This window comes from Rhineura floridana, chromosome 2 (genome assembly GCF_030035675.1).
Source record: "Rhineura floridana isolate rRhiFlo1 chromosome 2, rRhiFlo1.hap2, whole genome shotgun sequence".
Classification (NCBI taxonomy): Eukaryota; Metazoa; Chordata; class Lepidosauria; order Squamata; family Rhineuridae; genus Rhineura; species Rhineura floridana.
The window spans coordinates 165,331,277-165,343,489 of record NC_084481.1 but is presented as its reverse complement, the minus strand read 5'-3'; the positions used below and the strand labels follow the sequence as shown (position 1 = coordinate 165,343,489).

General features: G+C 40.1%; 1 protein-coding gene across 10 annotated transcripts in view; it reads left to right on the top strand.

Annotated features, from left to right (window-relative positions):
* NUMB (NUMB endocytic adaptor protein) overlaps positions 1 to 12,213 on the top strand; it is a 108,141-nt gene that overhangs the window by 34,800 nt on the left and 61,128 nt on the right. Inside the window, exons 1-3 of one of the 10 annotated variants that reach the window (XM_061611246.1) lie at positions 6,630 to 6,727; positions 8,886 to 9,101; positions 10,346 to 10,484. The exons of the other annotated variants lie outside the window; for them this stretch is intronic. The gene's annotated coding sequence lies outside the window, so the exon portion shown is untranslated. Of the gene's footprint in view, positions 1 to 6,629; positions 6,728 to 8,885; positions 9,102 to 10,345; positions 10,485 to 12,213 lie in introns of those variants that run through there. 10 annotated transcript variants of the gene reach the window in all.

The window sequence follows — 12,213 nt, the reverse complement described above, 5'->3', positions numbered from 1 at the left end:
CTAGCTTGGGTTGGCATGTCAGCTACAACCTTTTCTGGTCAGATCTGGAGTGGTCATAGTCCAATATGTCTTGGTAATATCCAGATTAGATGATTATAGGATAGTCTACATTGAGCTGCCATTGAACAGTGTCCAGAGTTCAGCTGGCACAGAAAGCAGTAATAAGAATCCAGATGGGAGCCTTCAGCAGGGAGCTGAAACTGACATAATGACTCCTTTACTGGCCCCCATTCTACTTTCTGGGCCAACTCAGTGCTAGTTTTATCTCTTAAACTTAAATGGCCTGCAGTAAAGGCAGCTTTGTATTTAAGCACTCCCTTAGTGGATAAAAAATTGCATGAGCTGAGTGAGCTGGCTGATGGAGGAAGAATGGAGTGCTTGGTCCTTCCTTGGTGCCCAGCATAGAAATGAAGTGGGCCGTCATAAAAATAAGATGTCTGCTGGAGGAGGGGCAGAGCACTCCATTGTGCCTCTGCCAGCAGGCTAGTGTGTGTGTGTGTGCGTGCAGGCCAGTAACTTTGATGGGCTTATTTACAAGGCTGGATGAAGAATATCCTAAGGACTGCCTCCTCATTCATTTATGTCTGAGGCTGAAACCTTGCTTCATACTGTTTCCTCTTGCTATCTGATGTGAAGCAGGTTGATACATGGGACAGAGCTTTTTGTAGTTGTGCCCATTCTGTGGAATTCTCTTCTCTGAAAGGCTTACCTGGCCCTCTCATTCCTTGCCATCCATCTGAAGTGAAAACTTTCTTGTTTCCAAAGATACTTTGGGTGGAGCATATTGATTTTTGCTGCTATGGTTTTTGTTTTTTAACATCAATACTCTGTGTCCTGTTTTGAATTTACATACTATGCTTATTTTGTGTTTCATAATGTGTTTTTATTAGCCACCTTCAGTGTTTACTAAACCAAATAGAAAGTAGGTTATAAACATAAAACTGGTTACTAAATTTGCTTTTTAGTTTTGGATTATCTTGTTCATCTTTACTTAAGACTTACACATTTGTGTAAGTTTCAATATTTGTAACCCATGTTGTCCCAAGTTGCTTACTTTCTGCAAGAAAGGATGTTGGGGGTTTCCTTTGCAGTCTATCCATTCTAGCAAAAGGGTAGAAGTAAGGAGAATAGTATAAGAGTGAATATTAACAAAGCATGTAGTCCTGAGTATTGTTCATGTTTGCCCTTTCTCTAGGATGGGGTGGGAAACCAGCCCGCAGGCCAGACTTTGTTTGCCAGGGATTCAGATTTGGTCCACGTGGCTGTTTCCTCCAAACCATGCTTACTGACATCTTATACGTTGTCAGGTGTAGGGCAGTTAAAGATATGGCTGCCTTAAAGTGCACTCCTGATTGTGCATTGGCAAGAGAAAGCAGACTTCTAGCTGAAGTCTGCTGGATCAGGAGAACCATTTTTGGCCCAGTAGGCCAGTTCCTTATCTATCCCTATCCCTGTAGACTAACTTTGTTGACAGGTGGACAGCCCACCTGTCAATCACCTGACATCACCTGCCAAAATTGGCTCACAAGAAAGAGGTTTGTCACTCCTGATCTAGGTTAATGAACAAGCATGGACTTAAAATTTTTTTAAAACTAATTAATTTCATGGCTTTGGACTGTTTTTTTCTTTAATATAGCAACTTTTTACTTTTTCTGATACAAAATTCCAAATATAGGGGAGAATACATATTTTGATCAGTAAGTTACTGATTTAATTCCCTGTTCTAGAAATTTCATTACAAAAGTGAAGGATTAATGACAAAATTTTCAAGAACCAGCAAGCCTTTCTGGTACCTCTTATTATTTATTATTATTAAATTTATATCCCGCCTTTCCTCCCAGAAGGAGCCCAGGGCAGCTTTTACAGTCTATGAAAAAGGACTTCTTATTTCTCAGGTTCAGTTTTTCAACTAGACTACTAAAACACCATCAGAATTTGGAAAAAATATGCTCTAGTCTTTTTTTTTTTAGTAGATTTTTTTTGGTAGATTCAAGATGAAACCAGGTTTTTTGCATGCATTTAATAATGTTCTGGTATCATAATAGAATTGGAAACTCACAGCTGGCTAGTAGGAAAAAATGGCTACTAAGTTAACCCAGAATTTGTTCACCATTGTAACTGACAGCGTAGGAACCTCAGAAATCTGTTTGGGGAGAGCATTCCAAAGAAGAGGTGCCACCACTGAAAAGGCCATTTTTATGGTTGCTACATGAATTCTCCCCGTGAGAATTCATATTTGAAGTTTTCAGTGCTACTTAAAAGAAAACCAAAACTGCCTTGTGGAAACTACTGAAACTAATAATAATTTCTAAAGCCATTCCGAGCCTCTATTTAGTGGGAGGCATTTTCACATAAATCCATACTTTAGGGAATTTAGTCTTAGTTCTGTGATTCTTAAAACATGTTTGTATTAGACCATTGTTGTAGTTAGCTGTTTGTGAATCACCATGATTTCTGATGTTACCGCTGCCCCATGGGAAGCTTCTTGAAAGACTTGCAAATGTTGTAACTTGGCTCCCCTTCCATTCTGCCGAAAATACCATGAAGGGAAAGGGCAGCCTTGGCAGGCCTGTGTATGCTCAGAACTGAGGGCAGTTATTACTTCTTGGCACATGTTTACCATGCACTCCCACATGGATATAGATGCAAATTTCCCTTTAAATATTAGCATTCATCATGTGGACATCCTAAAAAAAAAGTCTGATGCAGGAAGTGTGAAGCAACCAAGCCCCACAAATCATATTTAAACATCATTTGTATCCCATCCTTCTGTTGTACAGCAATATTCACAGTGGCTTTTTTAAAAGAAAAGAAAAGCAAAATTAGAGATGGTAACAACAGATCAATGGGTTAGCTACCATCTGTAAACCACTAGGTTTTCTTGTAGCCTTATCCATTTGGATATAGTGTGGGAGCAGCTGCAGCAGGTTTTTTTTCTGTGTTACTTATGAGAAACCATAGGCCATATGGAAGGGATTCCCTGTTGTAGTTCTCACACACCAACATTTTCTAGTTTTCCAGATGATGGTGGCATGGGATACAGTTTCAGTTCAGGTTCATGCCATGGGGCTTCTCCGTTACCTCCATTCTGTGGGTCTAAGATATGTTGTAGTGATTCCCACATTGGAACCATAATATGAGAAGATATCTCAAGCCCCATTAACAGAGTGTAAGAAAACGTCTGCTTCCATATTTTCTGCTAATTAACCCTAAGAGCAAGATGTTTTGGGGCTATGGTCTGTATCTTTGGCTGCTCTGCTACATATTAAAATATATTTTTAAAATTAGCAGAAACTCTGATCAGGCATTCTCAAATGCCAAATCATTTTGGGGAAAACCTTGGGATACTTGTGCTATCAGTGATGTACTGCCAGTGATAATATATTACTAACTCCGGTTGTTTTTAAAATTCATGCAACCTCATCAGTGCCAACATTTATTTTAAACCTTAAATTGGCAACATCTATGTTTAGAAACACAAGATAACACTCTTTTTGGTTCTACTAAAATGTTTTTAATGGAAGTTTACAAGTGGGACCTGAAACAATATGTTGCAGTTGTGAGTACTTCCCTTCAGTGTTCCAGCCAGCCATACCTTTTTCTGAAGTATGCTTTTCCATTCTTCCACCCCGAAGACTCAGTTAGCATTTTATGGCCACTGAGCACTAGGCTGTTTGTTGGTTTCCCCATTAGGTTTTCTGAAGGTTTTCCTGTTTTCCCAAGCCTGCTGATACCTCTCTTGTGCAAACACTTAAGACGTGATCAGTATAGATGATGAGCATTCTAACAAGATTGTACTGACTTCTCCTTTATTGGCAGGTTAAAATTGAATGAAGACTTCATGCCAGAATGTTTGAACTAGTGGGACTAGTTAACCTTGCTGAAGTTAAAAATCACACATTTCAAAAGTACTAAAACTACGAAACAAAATTACTGCACTGTTACGAAGAACTGATAAATATAAATAATTTTTTTAAGCAGTATTTTTAGGACAGCGCACTTGCAAAATCTTTATTATTGTCAGTTTGGATAAAAAAGCCATGCCCACATCAGTTGCAGTCTAGAACATTCTAAAGGAAAATGCAGAGCAAGCAGTGATGGAAAACTGAATTAAAGCTGGTCTCTTAGTGCACTTTGCAGTTTTACTGAATGAACAGGGTGAGAAAGTCTTGCTCATGGAGTAGACATGACTAGGTTTGTTCACAAGCTTGCCTCAAAAGTCTGTACAGTAGGGCCCCACTTATACGGTGGGTTAGGGACCAGGCCTCCACTGTAAAGCGGAAATCGCCGTAAAGCGGAACCCATTGACTATAATGGGTCGCATCATGTGAAAATGCCGCAAAAGCGCAAAATCGGCTTTAAAACGGGGAATTTCTCCTAATTGAAAGCCACCGCATCAGAAGAACGCAGGAAAACAGAATGCCGTAAAGCGGGGCCCTGCTGTACTACTGAGTTGTTTAAAAATGCAACTGTATGACCAGTATTTGTATTGCATAGGTCAGGCACACTGCAGATGTTTGTAACAAGTCCATATTGCATTGTGAATACTAAGATTTTAATATATGAAGGGGGAGTGTGTTATGCATGTGTGCGCGCACACACACACACACGTTGGGAAGTGGTAGTTGGCTCCTGTGTAAGTGTCCAGTGCTTGTTTTAAACATGTACCTCCCCTTCAAATGAAAGAGTTGGAGCATGCTAAAAGTCTGTCTGACATGCAAATTATGAAGCAGCTCTGCTATGGATCAAACTAGGTGTGGCTCAATGGGATAAGTGTGCTGTATGTGTTTGAAACAGTCTTAACCAATCTTGGCACTAAACTCCCAAATTTAATGCACAGTATTAACAAAGCATCATGTGTCAGGCTGTAGCTCACTGACTTTGTGGATTGCCTCTACCTTCCCTTCCCCACCTCTGTGGTAACCACTAATTGTGGCAAATGTCTGGATGTTTGTATTGAAGCCCAAGTAATTTTGCTGAATAGCCTGATCCTCTAATGTAATTAGCCAAGTCTCTTACTTATATAACATGGACAGCATAATTTTGAATACTAATCCGCTGCTTGCTGGAAAAATCTAGTTTGGTGAAATTGAAAGGCTTGCATTGATGTGGTATAATTTAACTGCTGGACTAGAATTCTTCTTGAGGGCGGAGACAACTTTCCTTCTGGAAATATAGAAGGTCAGGAATAGCAATTCTCCTGAATGTGAGAAGTTCACTAGCAACATGCTTTTCTTAACAAAAGAACAGGCTGGTATTCTTAACGCAGTAGTGTTCATTATCAACACTGATGTGGAAGAAAATGAGATCTTGTTTCTATTGGGATTTCATATGCACACTGTATGGTTGCCAACCTGCCTTACCTTGACACGCAGAGGAAAGTCTCTGATGATGATATCAGTGACTGGGCAAACTGGTATGGTGAAGGCGGTCACAACTGAGCCAGCTATTATTTGAAAATGTCTTGTGTTTGAGGGAAATTTTCCTAATTGCAAATTTCATACTTTTAAGGCATTAATCCTATTTTATTTTGCATTTTTAGCCTAGAGCTTGATAATTTGTGAATGAATCATTCTGTTTAAAATTTAATTGTTGCTTCAGATTTTTACAAATGAATTAAAATTATTTATTTATTTATTTAATATATTTCTATCCGCCCTTCTACCCTATAATCGGGCACTCAGGGTAGCTCACAATCAAATTGAACATGTACATAATAAAAATTGTATACAGTAAAGATCTCAAAAACATTAAAATAAATTAAAATATATAACATGCAATTAAAATACATAAAATAATACACACGCACACATATGTATACACATATATATAGGGAGTGGTACTGAAGGGACTACAGAGGTAAAAATTAACATAGAAGGCATAAAATCAGTGTCAGGCTCTACCCTCAGTCCCTCCCAAAGGTTCTCCAGAACAAGATAGTTTTCAGAAGTCTCTGGAAAACCATCAGGGAGGGAGCAGACTGGGCTTCTTGGGTTAGGGTATTCCAAAGCTAAGGGGCTACAGCTGAAAAGACTCTCTCCTATGTGCCTGTCAGTCTAACATCTTTCAATCTAGGCATGCAGAGGAGACTAATGATCTTCAAGGCGATCACTGGTGGCCGAGTAAGATTGTCTTCCAAGATAAGGTCCTTAACAGTGGGTCTGTAAGTGACTGTGGAGGCCAATTCTGGATCCACACAGCCTCCCACAGTGAGGACATAAGTTTCCAGATGAAAAATGGTCACGATGAGGGTGTGTTTGACGTGCCTTCTGCTTAGCTCATTTGTCCCATTCACCCTGTATTTGTGCTTCTTTGAAGTCCATAGCACCTTTGATAAAGGTCAACCTCCTTTTGGGACTTTCATGGGCCAGGACCTCCCAGTTCTCAATGCTCATGTTACATTTTTTTAGATTAGCTTTAAGAACATCTTTAAACCACTTTTGTTGTCCACCGATATTCCGTTTTCGATCCTTAAGTTGCGAGTAAAATAGCTGCTTTGGAAGATGGTGATCAGGCATTTGAACAACATGGCCAGTCCAGTGAAGTTGATGTTGAAGGATCATTGTTTCAACACTGGTAGTCTTTGCTTCTTCCAAAACGCTAACATTAGTCTGTCGTGTCTTCCCAAGTAATTTGCAGAATTTTCTGGAGGCAGCGTTGGTGGAATCTTTCAAGAAGCTGGGAGTGGCATTTATAAGCGGTCCATGTTTCACAGGCGTACAGTAAGGTTGGTAGTACAATGGATTTGTAAATAAGCATTCTGGTCTCCCTGTGAAAATCCCGATCCTTGAACACTCTACGCTTCATTCGGGAGAATGCGGCACTCACAGAGGTCAGACCATGTTGAATTTCAGCATTGATGTCAGCTCTTACAGAGAGATGTCTGCCAAGATAGAGGAAGTGATCAACGTTCTCCAGCGTCACACCATTAAGCTGGATTGAAGGTGTTACAGAGGGACTAGTTTGCACCTGTTGATGAAACACTTTGTTTTTTTAATATTAAGTGAGAGCCCAAGCTTTCCATATGCTTCTGCAAAGCCATTTAGGATAGTTTGAAGATCTTTCTCTGAATGTGCCGAGACTACATTATCATCGGCATATTGAAGTTCTATGACAGAGGATGACATTACCTTACTTATTGCTTTCAGCCCACTGAGATTAAAAAGCTTTCCATTTGTTCGATATATGATTTCCACACCAGTAGGAAGTTTCCCTCAATAAGGTGTAGTATCATAGCAGTGAAAATAGCAAATAAGGTAGGAACAATGACACATCCCTGTTTTATGCCTGATCCGACTCTGAGTGGATTGCTCTGAAAGCCATTGTTATCCAAAATTGTCACTGTCGTAATGCCAGCAAGGGGGTAGATGATCTTAAATCCTGGGCAGGTACATATGGGCGTAAGCAGTCCCTCAGGTACATTGGTCCAAGGCCGTTTAGGGCTTTAAAGGTCAGAACCAGCACTTTGAATTGGGCCCGGAAACAAATTGGGAGCCAGTGGAGTCGATAAAGCACAGGGGTGATATGCTCCCTGCACCGTGCTCCAGTTAACATTCTGGCTGCAGCATTTTGAACCAACTGTAATTTCCGAACCGTTTTCAAGGGCAGCCCCACATAGAGTACGTTTCAGTAATCAAGCCTCGATGTCACCAAGGCATGTGTGGCCAAGTCAACTGCTTCCAGGAATGGACGCAGTTGGTAGACCAGTTTGAGCTGGTCAAAAGCACTCCTGGCTACCACAGCCAACTGATATTCAAGCAGCAGGGCAGGATCCAGGAGGACTCCCAAACTGCAGATCTGCTCCTTCAAGGGAAGTGCAACCCCATTCAGAACCCTGTCCCTGGCACAGTTTTTCCCTTGACCAGCAACACTTCTGTCTTGTTTTGATTAAGTTTCAGTTTGTTAGCCCACATCCAGCCCTTCACAGCCTCCAGGCACCTATTTAGGATAGGCTCTCCCTCCCTGTGATCAGATGGTAGGGAGAGATTGAGTAATAATAATCAAAACTGTTTGAAGATGCTGATAAGTGAGTAGGATTATTCTTAAAGGCAGGCAAGCTCACACTTTGTCTGATCTACAAAATGTATCTATTAAATTAGCTGGTAAATGTCACTGCTGAAAATAGCTGATGTGGCTTTTTGAGAGCCCCGTTGGATCTAATTTTTATTTGGCTGTGTAGCTCTCTAAGCCAGCGTTCTCCTGATAACATTGCCCTGTGTCATGTCATAATGGAGAAGTGCCCTGATAGAATAGTAGTGAAATAATAGAGATGAAAGAGGGGGTTTGTCTGCTTTAATACTTCTGTATAGCTGAACTTCTGTGACAGAACATCTACTGAAGCAGAAAACTGACCCATTTAATTGTTGATACAGAACTTGGAATTTGCTAAGTGCTGGCATGATTCTATGATACTTGGAAGTTTGGAAATAAATCTTAATAGTTTTACTTTGAAAGCTGTGTGCTTTGAGAGTAGATAGTTAAATTTTATAAATAAGACTGGAGTGTAATGGGGCAATTCATTTAGTCTTTTATCTCAGTTGTCATTTATACATCAGAGAGGGGGTGAGTGCCACATCCCTATGCCTATGCTTAGGAAGTAGGGGCAGACTCAGAGGGTGTGTGTGAAGAGACTTATTTACTACTTGCCATCTTGAGTGGAAGTGAGGAGGAGGAGCAGCCACTGCTACCACTCATACATCCTTATCCTGGGTAGCCTGTATAGCACCTAGTTCCTTGAAAGCAGCCATGACTGACTTCCTCTGGGAGCGGATTAGGGTCTCTAACAAATGGGGGTGGTTCATAGTAGGATGGATGGAGCAAATGGAAAGATTCTTGAAGGGTTTCAAAAGCAGGCCACACTTTCCAGCTTTTTTTTTTCCTTCCAGGCAGGACTGTACTAAATATGGTAAAGGAGAAAGTCGATTCTCTTCTTGTCATGGAGCAGAGGTGTAACTTTAGTCAAGATGACCGTTTGGAAAAAAGATTCCTAGACTTTTGCAGGCTTCCCACAGGCATCTGGTTGGCTGCTATGAAAGCAGGATGCAGGACTACATGGGGCTTGATCCATAGTACTCTGCTTCCTGTAGCTTTCTTAACTTCAGGTGGGTAGTTTTGGTAGTTGCTGTTCAGCAGGCTCCTGTCAGTCTCTGTCATCTTTTGACAATTCTGTTCAGCTGCCTAGTTGGAAAAAGGAAAGTCTGTTACCAATAATCTAAGCAGGACAGGATGCAAGGATGCACAAGAGAGGGCTGCTTAATGGCAGCTTTCCTGGACTATTTTATCTGGCCAGCAGGCAGCAAGAGTTCTGGTGTTGTGGATGTGGATTGGAATATTCTTCATAACTTACTGCCTGAAGTGGGATGCTTCACCCAGTTTTATTGTGAGGTTATGAAGTTTTGCTATTTTGTTCATTACTGATCTGGCCTGAACAAACTTCAGAAAACAATTAGGGGCTGAAGAGATTATTGGAACTGAAGAGATTATTGGAACTGAAGGGATGATAGTTTCTCAATGCACATATTTGAGATACTCTTCGCTTCTAATACTTCCTTCTCTTTTGCCCTTCACTGCCCCAACTGTCACCCTAATACTTTCCTTCTCGTGCATGCTATTAGCTAATTCCTAGCACCATTGTGCTCCCTGAAATAATTTCTGTACCCAAGTGAGAATCTTCACCATTAAGGGAATTAGTCCCTCTTGCTCCAAGAGATCTAAGAATAGAGTGGTAGACTCTGGCTTTTACACTTTCAGTAGAAACACTTCACTGTAAATCGCATTTAAGATTCCTACTAGCTGACAAGCTAAGAGTCCAGTTGTGCCAGGGTTTATCTGCATGACATGGATATATTCTAAACTGTTTCTAGGGTTCTGGTTGCTGGAGTCAACACTCTTAGATGAATGTTAACATCTCTGTAACTGTGAATGGCTTGAAGTTTACTAGATGGGCTCTACCTTTCCTATATTTAGAGTGTTACAATGTACTGTTGATGGGGCTCCCGTGAAAATGGTCTCTAGAAGCTGCAGCTACTGTAGAAGGCAGCTGCCAGGTTTTTGACTGGAACTGCAAAATAGGGTCATATTTCGTATATCCTGAAGGAGCTGCACTGGCAGCTTATTTGCTACCGAACCCAATTTAAGATGCTTGACTATGGCGTAGAAAGTCCTAAATACTTTGGGACTGAAGTATTTGAAGGAGTGCCTCTCCCATTATGCTGACCTGTGCCTTGAGAACTGTGGTTATTATGTACAGTGCCTTGCAAAAGTAATCAGACCCTTGACCAATGCTCTCATATTACTGAATTACAAATGGTACATTGTAATTTCATTTTGTACATGTTGCTTGCAGAAGTATTCAACTCCTGTGCTGTGGAAGCTCCCAGATGAAAGAAATTGCCCTATCGAGGACACAATTACCGTCTCCACCTGTGAACCATTAAAGTATATGTTGTATTTTAATGATATGCTGAGAACCTTCTGATTTAAGGGTGGGTTATAAATATAATGAATAAATAAAATATACCCCAGTTTGGTTTTTAAGAGTACATAATATTGGCACTTGCACATCTGAATAGCAGGTACATGTACAGATTAAAATATTTGAAAAATGGTGTTGTATTTAGCCACTTGAGGCAAGTAGCAATTGTTCCAAGCATCTAACTTGTCACATGCACTCTTTAAGCTACACTACATGAGTGGATAGGATGCTAACTTCTACCAAAGTTCATAAAGAACTTTGTACATATTTGCCAGTCTAATTGCAATAGTTAAAACATATAGTCAAAAGGCAGATAAAGTTTTACACCAGCCACATACTGCTCCAGTTCCTTTTTTCCTGGATGAACATGATTGGCCTTTGTACCTTGAGTATATAAAGATAAAACATCTGTGAGGACCGAACACTGCTCTATAATGGAATGATTTTATTTTATCACTTCTGTTTTTAAAACTGATGAATCTCTCACAGCTTTTTCTCTCCCTTGCTTGTACTTATAAAAACTCATTGCACAAGCTGTAAGAAGCAGTATCCAGTTCAAGCTTTATTCACTTGTGAAAGGTTGAAACTCAATATAGTGGCAATGAAATGCAGTTTAATGTCTTGTGGTTGCAGACAGTCTTTCACAGTAAAGTCATGGTTTATGGGTTGCTATACACTTTACAACTTATAGATTTTATATGGATGTTTGAATTTGGATATTATTTTAAAGATTAATGTAAACACATGGCAAAGTAAAATAATGAAAGCCATAATTCATACTAACAATAGTTAGTTAAGCTGAAATAGACTTTAGACCTGTTTTGTATATGCCATACCCATTTCATCTGGAGCAGATGCTATATGCCTGGGCAGTTCCTGTGTACTGTGGATGCTGTTATGCTCAGGGCTGTTTGTCATGTCATCCAAACCTGAGCTTGTGGTTTATTTCCCTTCAAACAAATCACTAGTAGAAGATTTGTTCTTGGCTCACTGCCTGTGGTTTGATATTGGGCTATAGGGAGCAGAATGCACAGCTTGATAACAGTAGAGGTTACCATATGAGTAGTATGGAAGAAGCCTGCATATTCATCAGGTGAGCTCTAACATTGTTCTTGTGCTTGAGATTAGACTTGATTGCTCTCTAGAACTTTTAGATTGAAAAGCAAGTTCATGATGACAGTGAGATTTATATAAGATTTTTTTTGTTCCGTATGAGTGGACTCTAAGGATAAATATTTCTGGCACTTATCTTCCATTTACTTCCAGTGGCTGATAGTGAGGGCAGAATTTGACTGGAACAGGAAGCTTTAGGGTGTAGTGCTGAAGGAAGTACTCTAATTTCCTTGAAGCACCAATTACCCCTGTTCAAACCCTACTATTGACTTGGACCTTATTATTGGCTTTATTTGCACCATCCCATGCAAAGGTTTCTGAGCATTCCCAACAACAGCGGCATAATATGTTGATAATCTAAAGAAGAGGGAATCTCTACCAACTAGTGGCAAACGCAGTTAGGTTCTTATACATGTTGTTCCTGTTAACAGCATGCAGCTATTTGGCTTTGGCAAGCAATAAAACTTAGGGTGTGGTTCTAAAAATCGCAGTATTAAATTATTGACAGTACTACAGCTTTCTCTTCTTTAGAAATCCAAACTGAACTTTATGTCTCTAAAACTGCAGAAATGTGCACCATCAAACAGCAGCAGTCGATATTGACTGTTGGATCATCTCAGCCTGTA